The 12,775-nt window shown below is 46.7% G+C and overlaps 1 long non-coding RNA gene across 3 annotated transcripts; it reads left to right on the top strand.

Annotated features, from left to right (window-relative positions):
• Positions 1-499: 499 nt before the first annotated feature.
• LOC149347438 (uncharacterized) lies at positions 500-9,741 on the top strand. Of its 3 annotated transcripts, none has more exons than XR_016292526.1 (4): positions 500-2,271; positions 5,054-5,216; positions 6,234-6,391; positions 9,328-9,738. It is a non-coding gene; the product is annotated as an uncharacterized LOC149347438 (long non-coding RNA). The 3 variants fall into 3 exon arrangements; XR_016292525.1 differs by having other exon boundaries at positions 5,049-5,216; XR_016292524.1 differs by lacking the exon at positions 500-2,271 and having other exon boundaries at positions 4,907-5,216; positions 9,328-9,741.
• Positions 9,742-12,775: the final 3,034 nt, after the last annotated feature.

Genomic DNA, 12,775 nt, shown 5'->3' with positions numbered 1-12,775 from the left:
AACGTGAGAGTGCAATTATCGCCGCAGAAACGGGAGCTGTGCTTTCTTTCAACTGGCGCTGGCGCTTACCTTGGAACCAAGCACAACGCGAAGCTCTGTCTTGGGCGGCACGAAAAGCGCGAAGCGAGTGTAGTTTTTTGCAATGCACTGATGGGAGCGCTGTAATCGCGGCGCATCCGGGCGCAGGGAGCGCGATGTCACATGGTATTTTTTAAACACCGTGGGCTTTCTTTTTCTCCAATAAAAACGGCCACGCTAATAAGTCTATCTCCTTGTTAGTGCCTGAGTCGGACAATATTTGTGGAACTCCACAACTTTCCTATTGACGCCTGAACCTTTCAAGCTATATTTAAAAAGTTAATTTATTTATATCGAGTAGTTATTCAAATAGGACGCCCGAAAAAAATGGTACTGTAACTTTAGATAAACCCTAACTACATCCACGTGATTTTAGCTCCGAAGAACGCAGTTTTTTTTATAAATCTTGGTCCAAGTTAGCTGGGATTCCCTGTATACATTAACTTTAAAAGGCATTTGATTCAGTCAATCACAATATTCTCCTTTCCTAGATTCACACTGACAGTTTCCGTGGGAGTGCGCAAGACTTGCTGAAAATATATTTCTAATATATAACGCAATATGCAGAACTAAACAATGTGAAGTCATCTACAGCGCACATTAACTCCAGGGTACCATAGGGGAGCTTTCTAGTACCACTTTTATTTGCCATTTATACATAAACGACGTAATCCGCTACACAAACAATGCGCAGGTTGTATCCTCTGCGGATGATACATCTGTTTTGGATACAGGTAGTTGTGAAAGTGGCATCGAACTTTGTGCAAATAAAGTGTTGGCCGACATTGAGACACGAGTTGATGCAAGTCTATTTGGGATAAATCCAAATCAAAGATTGTGCTAAACTTGCCGAAAGAAAAACTCATTTCCGAGCTACTTAATATGCAGTTAGGCACCAATATATAGCAAAGAGTTGATTCTGCAAAGGTCCTAGGTGTCAACTTTCAGTGCGCTTAAGATGGAATAAGCACATAGAAGATCTTTGTTATAAAGTATCTGCTGTACGGGTCTTATGCAGATTCAAAAGCATACTTCCCAAAAAAATCAAAATCATGCTGTCCAATTCCCTAGTGTTGTCTTGACTCCAATATTGTTACCTCGTTTGGGGCACTACTGGTGACACAAATTTGTCTAATATGCACTTACTCTAGAAAAAAGCCTTGAGATGTTTAGCAAATGTCCCTTACCCTTATACTTCCCATGATCTCTTTTTGCCATATATGATATTCCTCCCATTTTCAAAATCTATAGAGACTGGTTGCTGGCATGCTTCAAGTCCTCGGTTAAAACCATCGCTGGTTTTAACCGAGGAATTAGTGGCTCAAAAATAATTAATCTTGTCGCCAGACCCATTATGGTGAAACGGGGATTGTGTCCACGCCACGAGAAAACTATTGCAAGTAATCATTACAAGCTTCCCTATTCTTAAATCGGCTGCAGCAAGAGTTGTTTGATCCTGTTTGTAATCGGAATTCCATGATTGAGTTTTTTTTACCTCTATACCTATGTGAAGTGTGTAGTATATTTGAGACGTTCCCACATAATTGTTTTGAGTGACAACTGTTCGAACATGCCCACTCAATTTCATTTTCAATGCCGGCTGCGCCCTCATTAGGTGCTTACAATCTTCGTAATACTTCTGTGTTCCCTTTGTTTTTTGCCTGTGAAATATTTGTGCCATCACCATATCTTCATCAATGCCAACTTGTAAGGGGGCAGGACTTGCGTCAAGCCGTTGCCACAGCTTTTTGTCCTGTCTCGTCCTCTGAAAAAAGGATATAAAAGAATTGAAGAAACTAAGAGAATTCCTCAGACTCTCTAATGCTTTGGATTCGCTGCCTTGTCTGCGCCTTCGCTGCCGCACACCACTGGTCACTTTATCGGCTCATTGTATGATAATTCAATTTATCATCGTGAATTTTCTCAGAACACGCGTGCGATAGCCGTATTTTCTGTACTTACTGCCTTTTTTCGTTTCCTGAACCCTGTGGGCACATCTACAGTGCTGCGAGGAACCGCTTCTGAGTGTGCCGTTGTGTCAATGCGTTCCCGCAGCGCCATGCCTGATATTCATCATTCCTTCTCTGCAGGTGTCACCAGCCGCTATTCCAGGCCATTTAGAAAGCCACCGTCACGTCACGCGCAGGCACAACCAGCTGTCGCACTGGGCTCTACAGTGTACACACATAGCCCGTGAGTATGGCGCCAGGAGCACTATAGCCCTTGATGAACTGCACGATTAGAGCTATCCTGCGATGAGTTTCATCATGCAGCTTCTGTCGCCTCCAGTAGCACCTCCGCACCTATCTTCCCCCCACCTTCTGGGGTGCTTACCGCCTACTACTTCCTTCAATTCACTTCTGCAATCCACCTTCGCCCACCTTCACTCTCCAGAGATGCCATACACCAACCACTGTCCCTACTCTACCCTCCAAACATCCCACCCAGCATTAATCCACCTACTTACACCTTCCACAAGACCTTCACCAGTTAGAAACCCATGCAGCAAAGGGAGAAGCACATGATTTGTAAAATAAAGATCAAAGACTTAGTGGGAAATCCAGCTGCCCATTGTGGATCACCGCCTAGAAGCCAACTCCGCATCCTGCCTTCACCCACCTCCACCAATACCCGTGCACCAACTACCAGCATCATTCACCCTCCAGCAAATTTTTGCTGGTTGGTGCAGCCACGCCTTTGAGTAAGGCATCATTTGCAGTAAAAGCACCAAAGTAGTCATACAGGGCAACAGCTGTTGCGCCTCTCATTCATATGATTCCACGTCTGTTCTGTCGAGTTTCTCTACGTCGCAACCCGAGACAGTCTAGAAGCACCGCTCTACGCAGCTTTGAAGTGGGACAATTTAAAGCCCTTGCAAACACCGCTACATGGCTGACTAGATACATTGAATAACGCCATCTCCTGGCACATATAGATACTTTGATACTCTGACAGCTTACAAGTAATATAAAATAGTGCTGTATTTGTGAATGCATTCATTATGGTTACAGTTCAGCATAGTACTATCAAGTATTGCTCTAAAAATGACCTTTTCCGCCGTTGAGCGCACCTTTCCAGAAAATGTCGATTCGCGGTAATTTTTCATTTCACCTTAATCCAAATTCAGCAGTGGCTGCAGCGGTCGTAATTAAGCTCGTGAACTTAAGCTGAGCATCAGAATGGCGCAGCCCCTGAGCAATTGAGACCCTTTGTATATTCTGTGTGAATTCTGAGTGGATTCTGTGTGTATATTTTGTGTGAAATATTTTTAAATAATTATCTGAACGCCATAACCAAGTTTTAGTATAACCAAACCATTCCATCACCCATCAGCTATCTCATGTCTGTCGAGGTACGCATTACCGTCTTATTGCGAGGCCGTCCGCTGACCTCCCTGTGCATATTTTTAACAGCCTTCGTTTTCACACGAAGGCTATCACAAGCCAGTGCATACGCTGACTGCCTTCCGAAGTGCCCCACTGTTTGACGTATTTTGTTCTCGGCAACATAGTCTCGGGAACAATTTAGCATCGGCCTCTTTAACTCTTCGAGCCACAAGCATACGGGGTAATTTCATGCGCCTCGTGACATCAGCAACAGTGGAGGCATGCAGTTGGTTGCCAGGATTGGCACTGTGTGCACCACACGAATTGCCTGCACTACCATTTGGATATATTTCATTAGGTTTCTTGTGTGGTGCGGTTCATGACTGCGTGCGCCTATTCTAGCTGTACGTGAGAGAGTACGTGCTCTACGTACGCGTTCGTTAGTTTCGCTCACAGAGAAGGAACTCCGATAAAACTTGACTGGTTTAATTGGCCGAACAGTAAAACAAGAAAACTTTACAGAACAGGTTGGAAGCACGAACGGTAAAACAAGAAAACTTTACAGAACAGATTGGAAGCACGGCTTTTCCGTTGAGCTTCTCACAAAACCACTGTCTTTCGATGCCGGGCCGAGTCCTTTCTCCCTCTCCTGCCACCGCTCCCGCCTCGCCGACCTTGGACAGTCAGAGTTCCCGGAAAACGGCGACCGGCAACCGCGCTGCCCGACCTCACAGCCCGCCGCCCGGTTCAGGGACAGTCGCCGAGGGACGGCCGCGGGAACCCCCTTCAGGCGCCTGCCGCTTGGTCGGCTCGCGCGCACACGCTCACACACGCGCACATGCACAAGGGTCCCTGGCCGACGAAATTGCATGTCGAATGGCGCCGCATCTTGTCTCCCTTTTCGTCTCCGACACTCTCCCCGAAATGACGAAGTCATTTGCTAACCAGGGAGTTCCAGAGGGTATATTAATTGAATTAGACGCCGAAGTTTTGTTCTCCCTGCCATTCGGACCTCAAAAGCTCTTGCCCTGTTGTCTCTTCCAATGAAAGCCCTTTGAATTACTCCGAGCTTCCGCAGTTGGCGCGGCTGCAGAGTTTCTTTTAAGAGGACCACGTCGCCAATGTCAACATGTTTTCCACTTCGAATGCCTCTGGAATGCGTCAGCTGCAACTCCTTTAAACACTCAGAGCACCAGCGCTTCCAGAACCTCTCCAACGCTTTACCACGATTCGACATCACATGTCGCAGGTGGTTGCATGTCAGTGCAGCAATTTCCTTTCGTTGCAGCGCCGGTAGTGAGGTCAGTCATCGTCCATTCAGAAACATAGCGGGGCAAAGAGGCTCAGGTTCATATGGCTCTGTATAAACATGAGTAAGTGGGCGGGAATTCAGTACAGCTTCCACTTCGGTCAGAGTAGTTGGCGTTTCCTCGAGAGTTAGGTAGCCAATTCCGAGAGTCTTCTACAAGGCTAGTTTCCTGCGTCCGACACGCCGCTCGTAAAAGCCACCTCACCAGGGTCCGCGTTCCACAATGGATTTACACTGAAACCGGGAATTTACACTGTTTTGAGCTACGAACCAACTTTTCTCCAATGTACGTATCCATCCGCGATGTCCTTAACATCGTTCACCGCCTTCTCCAGCGCAGACTCTGCGTCCTCTTTGGAAGCCAAGGCTGAGCACAATCGCCGGCCGCTTCGCACCTCCCCGCTTGCAGCAGTGGGCTCTTCGTTGCCTGCAGCGACTTCTCGTGAGCGCACTGCTCCAGTACATGAATCTGCTCTAATCTAACTGTTGCTGCGGCACAAAAGGTGAGTAGAGACTAGCTTATTTGCCTGCATACTGCACTGTGTGTTGACGCGTACTATCGCTGTGACCACTCCCGTTGTGTATTGGCGCGACACTTTGCTGTGACGTTTTGAGGTTTTTCCTGTTTTCCAGGCGATGTGCAATCTGTAATATTTTTGTGAAGTTTTCGAAGTGCACAGGAACATTAGAGTGCTTGTCTCTCAGCTAGGTGTTTATGTGTGTTGGCTACACTCTTACAACTGCTGAGAGGCACAATGCTCCACCGCCCAAAAGTAATATAAACTATTCATTACTTTGGCGAGTTCCACAGATCATACTCTCCGTGGCAGCTCTGTTTGGATAGAGGCAAAGGCGTAAAGCACGGATGTGCAATGATATTCTAGAGCACATTAAACAATCTCAGGGTGTCTGTAGTAGCCCCGCCACGGTAGCTGAATGGCTTTGGCGCTCGGCTTGTTATCTCAAGGCCCCTGGGGTAACGTACCCGCTTCCTCAAGCTCACTGTATTACGATGGAGGTGAATTGCAAAACCGCCCGCATGCCGCTCAGCTTCAGGACACATCAAAGAGTATCAGGTGGTTGAATTCAATCGCACTTTACGGCATTTCCATAGCCTTTTGGGGCTTTAAATGTGACAATTTACAAGAGTAATTAGCGTGATAAGCCCAAATACATCAATTGCATGTCAAATCTCTCTTATATTCCTAAAATTAACCCTTTCATGCGCCAGACATAGCACTTTAATCCGCAGACTTCTAGATCTCATCTGCCCAACTGCGTAGTGTAGACCGGAGCCGGCGTGGGCCACAAAACTACCTTGTTCATTCTTTCACCAGCAATTGAATATTCCTCGCTACACATCAACCTGCGCACCCCAACGCATGACATATGGTGACATCTCTAAGCAGAAAAGCATTGCAGCTTTTATTGTTTTCTTGTTCCTAGTAATTTTGTTATCACCTGTAAAGCTGCAGTAGCAGCTGAATTTGTAATGAGCATGCTCTGCCTTTGTAAATTAGCAGGAGGAAAAGCCTCTGCTGATCGAGCCATCAGTGAAGGTCCACCCGTTGCATTGTAACCTGTGCAGTCGTCACATGGATGACGCGACAAGAGCCAGCCCGCTTCAGCAGCTAGGACGATGAAAACAGCCACCGATACAAAGCGGTGAGAACAAGAAGTAGGTAGCCCTCTACAGACTATTCGGTCATTTGACCAACCTGCATATTGATTTAAGAAAGCTTCGCATGCAGCTATTGTCCTAAAACACTGGTATGTGATTTTTTACAACATAAACTGTTCTAAGAAAACTTCCGTGGCGTAGACATTCGACATTCGTTCACGTGACCTCACGCATTCACGACCAGAGGTGAGCTTGTGAACGTAGTGATGGCAAGGTGGCCACAAAGTTAGTCATAAACTTATACATGCCGTCATAGGCGCGAACAAACTGCAACGAATAGCACGACCACAGCTTCCGCCTAGTTTAGCACATTACGTAGCCTATCATGAACTCTTTGCGACTGATATGTTGGCTGAATCTCTTTCGCAGGTTTCAGCGTCAAGGTGAAGTTATGCATTCAACACTGTCCAATCAAAACAAAGAAAAAGATAATTTTTCTTTGGGTTTGATATATCTTGAGGCATTGAAAGAAGGCAACATCTGTGACGAGCCGTGAGGAGATTTCAAACTCTACATATCTCGTTCAAGGTGTCTAGGTGACGTAATTCGTGCAAACAAAGGAGGCACCGAAGGCGAACCCCATCTGCTCAAAATAGGAGGTGCGTTTCTAATGGCCAAGGCAAGGGATTTTCAATTGTTGAAAAATTTAGCTAGAAAATCTTGAGCTACAGCGTCGCATAAACCACCGATCACCTCTTTGTTTGGTATCTATTGGCCCACCTACTAAGGCACTCGGTAGTCTTTGCCACGCCACACTGGTCATTCAGTTATGAATACGCTGCCCGTGCAATGTTCCGCCCAATAGGGGCAATCATCCATGTCTCTTGAGTCTAGCACAGTTTGCGCTAAACGGTTTCAATGAACAAGTCTGCTCCATGAGTTGCGCTAAAACATCGCAGCTGTACAGAGGGGAAACGTACCCACACCCCGGTGTAAGTTTAGAGTGTGTAGGATGTCTACACTCAAGTATATTAATGGTTTTTATTTTTGTGCACAGACACGAAGCCGCTTGCCTGTAGAGAACCTACGCTGACATCTGCGGTGCAAACAAATTAAATATTTGGAAAAGGCACTGGGCCCCATGGACACTTATTGCACTAAGGCAAAGCTGCAAAGCGATGCAAGCAAGAGAAGCACGAGAAAGGTGTCCTTGACCTAATAGTTGCGGTTTTAATTCACTTACTTTGTGCCATAGCCTAGCACTTCAGCGTTTCAGACAAAACTTCGCACGATGGTATATCCGCAGCGCGCAGTTGTGGGAAAGAATAACTGGAGGAAAATAAATTAATCGGCTTCTTTAACACAGCCTGGAATGTAATATATATGCAGCCGAATGTGGATTCCATAAGAAACAGACTGCTGGAATAAATCTGAAGCCATGCCTTGCATAGAAAGAAATTTAATTGCTTTTTCAAAGCAAGCTTTCATATGCCTTCGAGGGCATGTGGACATACATGCGAGGGCACGTGAGGTGCCTATGAAGCTTCAAAGCTCCTTGGGATGACACTGCTCCCCGCTTTTGATAGGATACTCTGGGGATGTAGCAATTGCTTGGCTACAGTGCTCAAGAGCAGATATTGTCTCTTGAGAACATTTGATCAACCCTTAATACGTGCAAGCATTGTACCTGTTCCCAATCTGGGTACCGGCTTGCTATTAATAAAATAACAAGATATGTCTTCTAAATACTGCTGTTTATGAGTTTTAGGTGCATGGCCGTTAACAGGGACCAACTCATGTGGATATGCCGTATAAACGCGTACGTGTAAGCGCCACAATTTTTTTTTTTAAATTAGAGGGCCAGTTTTCGGGGTGTGGCGCATACACGCGATGTGCGGGAAATTTTTTTTTGAAGTACAAACACACCAATAAGGGAATGACGGGCATTTATTCTACGACCATTCGTCAGTTATCGTTACCAGCGGAGCATTTCGACTCCAGGTGGTCGAAATTTCCGGAGCCCTCGACTACGGCGTCTCACATAGCCTTAGTCGTTTGGGACGTTAAACCCCATAAACCAAACCAAACCTATTTCGACTCCGAGCTGATAGTGCGATCTGGTGCACGCTCATCCCACTAGAAGCTGCGCAGCATATTTGTTGTCCGCGCGTAGGTGTTGTTCCGCACTTCCATCACATATCAGAGCCGCTCTTTTTCCAGGTCGGGAAACTCGCACGGCTTGCCTTGGAAAGCGCCCTTTTTGCAGCCTCTGTTTCTGAATGCATCCTTTTGGTTCCCGCATCCTCGGACGCACTTCTCGGCAACGTTTAATTTCCTCCCCGCCACACGCTTGCAGTGCTCGAGGGTTAACTCCCAGCCGTGTAGCTACTATGCTGCTTATCCATCATGCTATAATTGCAACGCTGGGTGGCAGCACGCGAAAGCCACAACTACGGTTCACTAACACGCTACCACAATTCCTGTGCCTTTGGCAGCTGGAGCTGGTGATACTGATGGCAATATATATAGCGGGAGCTCACGGCGTCACGACAGAGGGAAAAGTTGATGATGATGAGCCATAGCTTCGGGCGCCATCTGATGGCGGTACCTTGTAGCTAGTGTGCACATGCGTTGCCTCCGCGATTGAGCGCATCATTGCTTGCAGCCAGAGCTGGTCACGAAGTCCGCGGCGCATGCATTTTGAAGGCTTTATTATCAAGACCTAACATTTATTGCCTCAGAACTATCTTTATTTTACTGTGTTGTATAACAATATATTTTAAACTGGTTGGTTTTAATAAATAAGAGCTGCACTATATGTGCATGTACGTGACTAGATTTAGCAATTACCATCCTTGTGATGCCCAGCAATGCAGATACTGAGGACATCATGATGAGGGGTGTTATGTAGTAATTTCACTCTAAACGTAGTGATGCACCCGGAATGCACCAATGGCGTCGGTTTCGAAATGAGTATTTGTGCATCATTTCAGGATGTCCTTTGGAGCGAGCGGAGAAGTAAAAACTTTATTCATCTACAAGGGCTGACAGTTTGAGAGTTGTTGACAGCACTAGGTTTCCAGAAGCCCTCTTTGGCCTGCTTCACTGCCCGGAGTTGTACCACTTGGGACGCAGCTGAGCAGCAGGTCCTTGGTAAGAATTACTAGCAGCCAGTGTATTTTTGCCACTTCTGTACTCAGCTTCACTTGCAGCGATAAGTCACATTGGGTTACTTTCTTAAACACTGCCTGAAAGTTGAAACACTGCTTTGACTTTTTAGAGATAGCGATATTGAACGCTCTTAAATGCTGCCGCACAGACCTACAAATCACGAAGTCAGTGCACATTCCCGCAGAGTTAGCGTCCGCACTCAGCTTTTCTTCGTGTGCTTCGCACAGCTTGCGCTGTCGAATGTTCTTATTCTGTGCTTTGCATTTGCAGCTGTCCTGCAGTAAAAGCAAGCTGGCGCTTCTCATCATGACAAAAGCGAGTACCATGTCAACGCGCACTGGCTTGATGGACAACATGGGACAACACACGAGCATGGCAGTGGCTAGAAAAGGATGAGCACATAGCAGTGCCTGCAAACCACTACCAACATGGACTAGCCATCCTCTTCCCGCAGGGACGCCAGGGTTTTCCACCTCTGCTGCGTACCGAGGCACCATGAGACAAAGCATAAATTTATCGAACAAAATTGTTGCTCGTGAAATAAATGTTCAATGAGAGGAAATGTACATGTGCATTTATCCTCTCCCCTCCTGGCTTGGAAGAACGAAGCTTTCGATGAATCCTTGTAAGAGTTGCAGTGTGGAAGGGGGTTACTTCGCGCCGGTGGAAATCCACCTAGCGTTTATCTTGAAAATATCTGATGCAGCTACGTTCATCCAGCCTGAAAGAGCTGCTGAGGCACCATAAATTCCGCATGTTCTCGTGGACCTATTTACGATGGGTTTGTACCGCTCATTAGCAGCAAGGAAAAGAGCAGGCGATGCAGACAAGCCGAGTCATGTCCCGTCAACGATCATGATAGCGCGAAGTGCCCCGGCCCTCACTGGTTTGTTTATGCCAATGCAACCAACAGATAGCCTGAATCTCCTGACCAGGCAAGCCAGTTATATTTTCTACGAATTTCCAAACTCCTATAAATACGTCATTGACATTGATGTCTAGGAGTGAAGCGCACCAGAATGTCCAACCTCTATCACGAAACTATGCAATATCAGCATACGCGCTGTTATCCTCCAAGACAGCGAGATTTCATCTGGCGTAGTTTGCAACGTCGACATCCCGATCTATCACAGCTACTTGTCCATGTTTCGACGGCCATCAACAGCATTTCAATAATTCATGCTCAGCACAGCAGAAGGTCTAAATGCATCAAGCGGACCATCAAGGGTGACTGTATACTGAAATACGTGAAGGTTAGGCACTTTTGGCACCCAGTTCGACCTTTCCTAGATATACCACTGCAGTGCAGGAACTGCATGTGGACCGATCACGTCAGCGGCGTCTGCAACAATTCCAACTTGTGCCTCAGATGCTCGGAAATACAAAGCGGCGACATTTGTTGCGCAACTGCATTGAAGTGCGCAACTGCCATTGCCTTCAATACCCTTCCTCCAACATTGGGAGTCCGAGTGTGTTTTACACATTCACCATTCTCTAGTATGTTAGGTGTTACGAATGTACGAAGTACGGATCAGCGTTGTCGTCTTACCTAAAACTGTGAGAAGGGGCGCACGACTTGGGGCTGCGTCTTGCAACAGGCGTGTACAGAGCATCACCCATAAGTCGCTTTTATGTTGAAACCAATCAGCCTCGCCGTGAATACAGAAGACCTATGCCGACATGGCGTATGCCCTTAGAATCAGTACAATTCCAGAGCACTTCTGCTACCCATAGTCAGCCATGCGCATCCATTAAGGCCATTACTAATGTGATTTGAGTTAAATACCTTGAAATCTTGTGCCAGGGACTACCACTACCAGGGGCGCCGTACAAGCTCAAACCACTTCCACCATCATGCAACCTCCCCGCAGTGCGCGATCATCCCCCACACGCTTTCGTAAGAAGCGAACTCCACAAGCGCACATCATACAAGAGTACCTTGCCCATCAAGAAAACAGAGGACCCGGCCAAGCAAGCCATCGCCGCAGGCCGGGCTGCCAGCGTCATGAGCCTCCGGGAAATAAACGTTTGAGTGCAGTGGGGCCGTGCGGGGGCCCAAGGACCTACGTGTCCCAAACTCCGCTCCCTCCAAATAAAGTTTTCACCACCACCAAGAAAAGTTTGAGATTTACACTGAACTCTACACAAACGAAGCACAGTTGCACTAGACGAGAATACTTACCCGAAAGGAAAAAATGGCCCTGACTCAGCTCGGCTGAGCCAGGTTACACGGAATGAAAGGCAACCAAACCAATGGCCGTTGTCGACGCGGAGACGTGGGCAGCATCCGCCGCCCTTTTCCGCTTGAGATACTCTGCCATACTGCCGCCTCAACTGTGGTTGCGATGCACGCGAGCTCTTCTTTTCAATCCGACGTGTTATCAGGCATGCGACACAGCTGGCGAAGGGAGCGGAGGCGAGCGCAACGTCGAGGCGCGCGGTGTGACCTCATGCCAGATGGCGCTCCGAGCGAGGAGCGTCCGCCAACTGCGGCAGTTGCTAGGCAACGGCTCAAGGTTGGTCTCTGTGCCTCCTCGGAGCACCGCCACAGCGAAATCGCAAGTTCGTAGCCAATGTAGCTTTCGCTACGAAAGGCTGTGCTCATGGGGCGATGGTACATAACCTCATTACTTACGGCAGAATCGAGGCGAGTTTCACGGTAATACGAGGGTCTTTACAACACCCATCACAATACATTTCTAGAATAAACACCGCTTGATGGGAAACAATTGCTTCATGCGGAGAGCCAGTGCTTTATGGCTGAATTGGAGGAGAAAAAGCGCGATGTCGAACTTGTCTTTCTACTCACTGAGCAAGAATGACAAAGGTGCACTCAAGTCTTCTTACGTGTAGTAATGCGAAAAAATTTCTCTGACTGCTGCCGATCCTGTTGCTGCGTGTTCGGTATTTCACGCCTTTGCAGTTTCGAACTCGTGTTTTCGCTCGAACTTCGGTTCTCTCTCATCCGAGGACGTTGGTCCCGTTGCTAGATTGTCTAGCAAGCACACCATAGTACTAAACATTTAATGAATTAATAATTTATTAATTGATCAGCATTTAGTTTGAATTGCCATTGAATTGAGGAAGTAGTTTACTAATTGGGATGATTAATTCATTGATAATTTAATTAACCTATTTATTAACAATTTCGTTGACAACTGAATTTAATGCAACTGAATTCTTTATTTATATAAATAAGTAACCAATTCACAGGCTCTATTAAATTACCGCTTGATTTGTTAATTTATCAACTCAGGTAATCAGTTACTT

Source organism: Amblyomma mixtum, chromosome 4 (genome assembly GCF_055824585.1).
Source record: "Amblyomma mixtum isolate Tamu chromosome 4, ASM5582458v1, whole genome shotgun sequence".
NCBI lineage: Eukaryota > Metazoa > Arthropoda > Arachnida > Ixodida > Ixodidae > Amblyomma > Amblyomma mixtum.
The sequence above is the reverse complement of the archived record's forward strand: the minus strand, read 5'-3'. Positions and strand labels throughout refer to the sequence as shown.